General features: G+C 38.6%; 1 pseudogene; it reads left to right on the top strand.

Annotated features, from left to right (window-relative positions):
• Positions 1–3880: 3880 nt before the first annotated feature.
• On the top strand, positions 3881–6234 carry LOC101567723 (annotated as a pseudogene).
• Positions 6235–6753: the final 519 nt, after the last annotated feature.

Raw genomic sequence — 6753 nt, 5'->3', positions numbered from 1 at the left:
TAAAGTCTAACTTTTTGATTCTAACACTCTATACATTGTAGTAAAATTTTTGATTTTTTAAGAAAAATAGATTTTTTTTTTTAATTTTAGGGAAGGGTCTACAGGGTGTTCATTGCCTCACTACTAGATCAGACTCATAGTGATCTGCCTGTTTACAGCCTCCCAAGAGCTGGGATTAGAGGTGCTCGTGCCACCACACCCAGCCTTAATTGCCCTCTCAGCATGCCCCAGGGACAAGGCCGGCACTACAAAATAATATTAAAAAGAAAAAAAATAGAAATGATACAGAATTTCATTAAGCAAAATAATATAAGTTCGACACTATTTTTGTATTATATAGTGTTTTCTTCAAATGAGTTGGTCAGATTACCAGATGTATGCATGTGAAATTGTATGGAGAAAAGAAAATATTATAAGAAATTGAAAAGAGAGTAACAGGAAAAAAAATGAAAAAAAAATTGCTCATTAAATTCTCCTTCCCAGATACCAGCAGAAATCTACAATAAAATTATCCATACCATCCTGCTTACATACATAGATGTATCTTTCTCACACTCCCTCTCTCTCTTTTGTCCTTCTACTCAAATTAGTATTTTCTTACTTTGGAACAGGTTTATTCCCTTTACACAATATCTATTATACCCTTCAGATTTTATTTACTCTTTCAAATTCTCACAATAAGGAGACAATATGATGTTTGTGCATACAAATCTGATTTATTCACTGAAGAGGATCATCTCTACTTGCATCCATTTACTGATAAAAGCCTCAAAATAATCCTTTTTTAATTAGCTTCACTGTCTAAAAATACCGCATGTTCTTTATCCATCACTCAGTTGATAGGCATTTTGGTTGATCCCAAGATTTAGCTATGACAAATTGCACTGCTGTAAACAGGGATGCACATAAATCACTATGGTATGATGTCAGCGATTTATGTGCATCCTTCTGGAAAAATACTCAGTAGGGGAATCCTAGTTGAATAGGACTTCCAATCCTAACTTTTTGAAAAATCTCCACACTGCTCTCTATAGTGGTTGTACCAGTCTATGCTCCAACCAACTGTGCACAAGATTTCTTTTATCCCCACAGCTACTCTAGAATTTGTTTTTGGTTGTACATCTTCATGCTAGCCATTCTTTCTGGGGTGAGAAGGAATCTTAGTGTTGTTTTAATTGGCATCTCTTGAATGACTAATGATGTTGAACATTCTTTCATATATTTATTTGCCATTTGTAGTTCTTCATCTGAGAAGTCTATATTCATCTTAGCTGCCCAGTTTTGCATTGGGTGTTTGAATTTTGGGGGTCTGATATTTAAAAAAAATTATATGTTCTAAATAGTAGACCATTGTCATAGATTCTGTTACCTACATTTTTTTCCTAGTTTGTTGGCTTTCTTTCTATTCTGTTGGTGATTTTTTTTTTTTTTTACCTACAGGAACTTTTCAGAAAGATCAGATTCCCAACTTTTGATTCATTGAAGTGTTTCTTAAGCAGTTTTATATTGTTGAATTTTCTGTCTACCCCTATGTCTTTGATTTCTAACTATATTTTCCTCCAGAAGATTTAATATTTCTGTTTTAATGTTTAAATCTTTGATCCATTTTGACTGTAGTTTAGTGCATAGTGATAGATGTGGATCTAATTTTCGTCTTTGGCATGTGGAAAGCCAGTTTTTTCAGCATCATTTATTAAAGAGTTTATGTTTCTTTCAGTGAATGTATTGGGCCCCTTTGTCAAAGATAAGGTGACTGACTGTGTTTGTAGTTGTGTCTGAATCTTCTAATCTGTTCCATTGATCCTCAGTTTTTTTTCCAGTACCATGTTGATTTTATCACAGCAGCTTTGTAGTATAATTAGAGGTCAGGGATTGTAATGCTTCCTGCCTTTCCTTTGTTGTCCAGGATTTCTTTTGATATTCTAGGTCTCTTCTGGTTCCAGGTGTATTTTAGGAATATTTTCTCTAGAACTGTGAAGTATATTAATGGTATTTTAATTGGGATTTCATTGAATCTGTATAACAATTTTGGGAATATGGCCATTTTCACAATGTTGTTCTTCTTATCCAAGAGCAAGGAGTATTATTGCATCTTCTGAAATCTGTTCAATATCTTTTCATAAAGTATTGTAACTTTTACTGTATAAATATCACTTCCTTTTTGAGATTAATTCCTAAGAATTTTATTTTATTGAATATTATTATGATATGGTTTCCTTAATTTTTCTTAATGCATTCATTGTTTGTTTACAAAAATGCTATTGAATTTTGAGTGTTGATTTTGTTTAATTTTTAAATGCACTTAGTGCAGGGTCCAGAGGGTCCACAGGGTCTCATTACACTGTTCAGACTTATAGTGATCCTTCTGTTTTCAGCCTCCCAAGCACTGGGATTATAGGCTTGCACCACCATGCCCAGTCTCAATCGCTGTCTCAGCATGCCCCGGGGAAGGGCCAGCATGGCTAGGATTCAACCCTGTCCCCTGTATCTGCCTAAGCAGCATGTTAATACCAGAAGTTAGATTTTTGTTTGTTTAGTTGGTTGTGGTACCAGCCATCAACTCAGGACCTTTTGCTTGCTAGGCAAGCTCTTATTCCACTGAGCTACCTCCCCAGCCCCTAAGTAGGCACTTTAATCTGCTGAGCTATCTGGTCAGCCCTGAGTGTTGATTTTGTATCCTGCTACACTACTGAGTTTGGTTTTTAAATCTTCAAGCCTCTTGGTGAAGATTTTGTGGTCTTCTACGTAGAGTGTCATGCCATCTACAAACAATAATTTAACTTCTTCCTTTCCAATCATTGTTAAAATTTTGACATATGTTCTAAGTATGTTCAAAGTATTTAAAATATTTGCTTCTTAAATAAATTATTCTAGGTCATTTGACACCATTTCTCATAATCTTTGATAAATTAAATAGTACATCATTTGTACAGTAAAAATATCCTGGGATTTCTTTGGAGAGGAGGAAATCATGTGAGCATTGTCAAATATGTCTATGTGATCAGCTCCTAAGGCAAGGTTAACGGTTGCCACTCCTCTCTCTTATAGTTTTGCATGTCTACTGCCTTCTCCAGAAAAGGATCTCATAGGGGTGTTGGATTTCCAGGACTGTTTACTTTGTGACTTTTTTGCTTGGTACTATTTTTTGTTTGGTACTGGGGATTGAACTCAGGACCCTGCACTTGCCAAACAAGCACTTACTCTACTGAGGTATCTCCCCAGGCCCTACCTTGTGACTTTCAAAAAATTATAGACTTGAAGACACTGGAGCCTGAGCTCAATCAGATTAGTCTCAAAAATGATTTGTGAGGGCTGGTGGTATAGCTCAACAGACTAAACACTTGCTTAGGTAAGTGCAGGGGTCAGGGTTCAATCCCTGGCACCACATGCTGTGCCAGGCCCACCTCTGGGTGCACTGAGCCAGTGATGGAGTCCAGTTGTGGTAGCACACACCTGTAATCCCAGCACTAGAGAAATAGAAATCAGGAGGATCACTATGAGTCTGAGCTGCATAGTGAGACCCTACACCAAAAAAAAGTGAACTACGAAAATTTGTTAGAAATCATAGATACAAATGGCAAAAGGAGTGAATTAATTATCAGATATAAAATTTTAGGAGAAGCCATATGTATTTTGTTCCATCATATACCCATGGTCCTAACGTTTTTTATTTTGGTATTTCATATGAAAGTAAAACCTATCAAAATACAAATAAACTTCTTTGTAAATCACAACTTGAGTAATATGATTTCTGATAAAAAGGACCACTTTTGTATTAGCAATGGAAGAACAATTTCAGCAAATACTGAATGAGTTTCCACAAGAAAATATTTTATCGAGTTGCTTCAGCATCTCCCAGTGGCCACTGTGCGTGTTGTTGCAGCACTCTGCCAAGATGCTGGAGGAGACCCAGACCCAGGACCAGCCCATGGAGGAGGAGGAGGTGGAGACCTTCACCTTCCAGGTGGAAATCGCACAGCTGATGTCCCTGATCATTAACACCTTTTACTCGAACAAAGAAATTTTCCTGAGGGAGTTGATTTCCAATTCGTCCAATGCTTTGGACAAAATCAGGTATGAAAGCCTGACAGACCCCAGTAAGCTTGACTCCGGCAAGGAGCTGCACATTAACCTCATTCCTAATGAGCAAGACTGCACCCTCCCCATCGTGGATACTGGGATTGGAATGACCAAGGATGACCTGATCAATAACCTCGGCACCATAGGCAAGTTGGGCACCAAGGCCTTCATGGAGGCTTTGTAGTCAGGTGCTGACATCTCCATGATTGGCCAGTTTGGTGTGGGTTTCTATTCTGCTTACCTGGTTGCTGAGAAAGTGACTGTGATCACCAAACATAATGATAATGAGCAGTATGCCTGGGAGTCCTCAGCAGGAGGACTATGCCATTCACTGTGAGGACAGACACGTTTGAATCTATGGTCTGAGAACAAAGGTTATCTTACATACGAAAGAAGACCAAACTGAGTACTTGGAAGAAAGAAGAATAAAAGAGATTGTGAAGAAGTATTCACAGTTCATTGGTTATCCCTTTACTCTTTTTGTGGAGAATGAATGAGATAAAGAAATGAGTGACGATGAGGCTGAAGAAAAGGAGGACAAAGAGGAAGACAAAGAAAAAGAAGAAAAGGAGTCTGATGACAAGCCTGAAATAGAAGATGTTCATTCTGATGAAGAAGAGGAAGAAAAGAATGATGGTGACAAGAAGAAGAGGAAGAAGAAAATTAAGAAGTATATTGACCAAGAAGAACTGAACAAAACGAAGCCCATCTGGACCAGAAACCCTGACGATATTAGTAATGAGGAGTACGGGGAGTTCTACAAGAGTCTGACCAATGACTGGGAGCCTCACCTGGCAGTGAAGCATTTTTCCGTGGAAGGACAGTTGGAATTCAAGGCTCTTCTTTTTGTCCCACTGTGAGCTCCTTTTGACTTATTTGAAAACAAAAAGAAGAAGAACAACATCAAGTTGTATGTCTGCAGAGTTTTCATCATGGATAACTGTAAGGAGCTGATCCCCGAGTATCTGAATTTTATCAGAGGGGTGGTGGACTCTGAGGATCTCCCTCTAAATATTTCTCGGGAAATGTTACAGCAGAGCAAAATTTTGAAAGTCATCAGAAAGAATTTGGTAAAGAAGTGCTTAGAGTTGTTCACTGAACTCGCAGAGGATAAGGAGAACTATAAGAAGTTCTAGGAGCAGTTTTCTGAAAACATAAAGCTTGGCATGCATGAAGACTCTCAGAATCGGAAGAAGCTTTCAGAACTGCTACACTACTACACATCTGCTTCTGGGGATGAGATGGTTTCTCTCAAGGACTATTGTACCAGGATGAAGGAGAACCAGCAACACATCTATTACATCACAGGTGAAATCAAGGACCAGGTAGCTAACTCATCCTTTGTGGAACAGCTCCGGAAGCACAGCTTAGAAGTAGTCTACATGATTGAACCCATTGATGAGTACTGTGTTCAGCAGCTGAAGGAATTTGTGGGGAAAACTTTAGTGTCAGTTGCCAAAGAGGGCTTTGATCTTCCAGAAGATGAAGAGGAGAAAGAAAAAAAAAAAACAAAAAACAGGAAGATAAAAAGACAAGAAAAAAAAAAAACCTGTGCAAGATCATGAAAGACATCTTGGAGAAAAAGGTTGAAAAGGTGGTCGTGTCAAACAGATTAGTGGCATCCCTATGCTGTATTGTCACAAGCACATATGGCTGGATGGTGAACATGGAAAGGGTCATGAAAAACCAAGCCCTAAGTGACAACTCCACGATGGGTTACATGGCAGCAAAGAAGCACCTGGAGATAAACCCTGACCACTCAATTATTGAGACCTTAAGGCAAAAGGCCGAGGCCGATAAGAACGACAAGTCTGTGAAGGATCTGGTCATCCTGCTGTATGAAACTGCACTGCTGTCCTCTGGCTTCAGCCTGGAAGACCTGCAGACCCACGCAAACAGGATTTACAGGATAATCAAGCTGGGTCTAGGTATTGATGAGGACGACCCCACCGCTGATGATAATGCTGCTGCTGTTAATGAGTAGATGCCTCCCCTTGAAGGAGAAAATGATATGTCACACATGGAAGAAGTCGACTGAGCTCGGCCTGAAGAACCACTAATTCATGCTCAGTGCTTTAATTTTCATTCCCTCTGATAATATATATTTTCAAGGATTTTTTTGTTCAGTCTGTGGGGCATGATAACTGCTTTTAAGGGGAAGATAACATTTCTTTCTACTTTTAAGTAATACTGTCATATTGTAGGCACTAAAGCAGAACTAGCAGTGCTTTCTCGAGTTTCACCTTGGTTTACTTTAACAGGTTGAGATGTTTGTGGTAAGATGTAACTTAACTGTGAGGTCTGAAGTGTTAGTTAAGAGCCAGATTGCTTAGTAGAAGATCTTGTGTCTCTGAAGTGTTGAGATTCCCTCATGTTTAAAGGAATATTTGTTAAGATAGCTTGAGTTTTCTTATAGGATCTTTTATTAAACTTTCCCCAGTAGTTTCCGATCTGCATGTCCTAGGCTTCTAGAAGTACGGTATACTGAAAACTTGATGGCAAGAGCTGCACAGGCTTGTTTTCCAAAGAAAAGTACTGTTTCAAGGGAGAGACAACTTCTAGGGATACCGCAAAGCTATTTCAAAAATCATTCGGAACAAGGCCTGTGAGTGGAAGTTAGTGCCCAGGTCACATTCTGCTAAGAGGTAATAAATACAGCTGAGTTTAAAAATA

This window comes from Octodon degus, unplaced genomic scaffold (genome assembly GCF_000260255.1).
Source record: "Octodon degus isolate 3935 unplaced genomic scaffold, OctDeg1.0 scaffold00028, whole genome shotgun sequence".
Classification (NCBI taxonomy): domain Eukaryota; kingdom Metazoa; phylum Chordata; class Mammalia; order Rodentia; family Octodontidae; genus Octodon; species Octodon degus.
The sequence above is the reverse complement of the archived record's forward strand: the minus strand, read 5'-3'. Positions and strand labels throughout refer to the sequence as shown.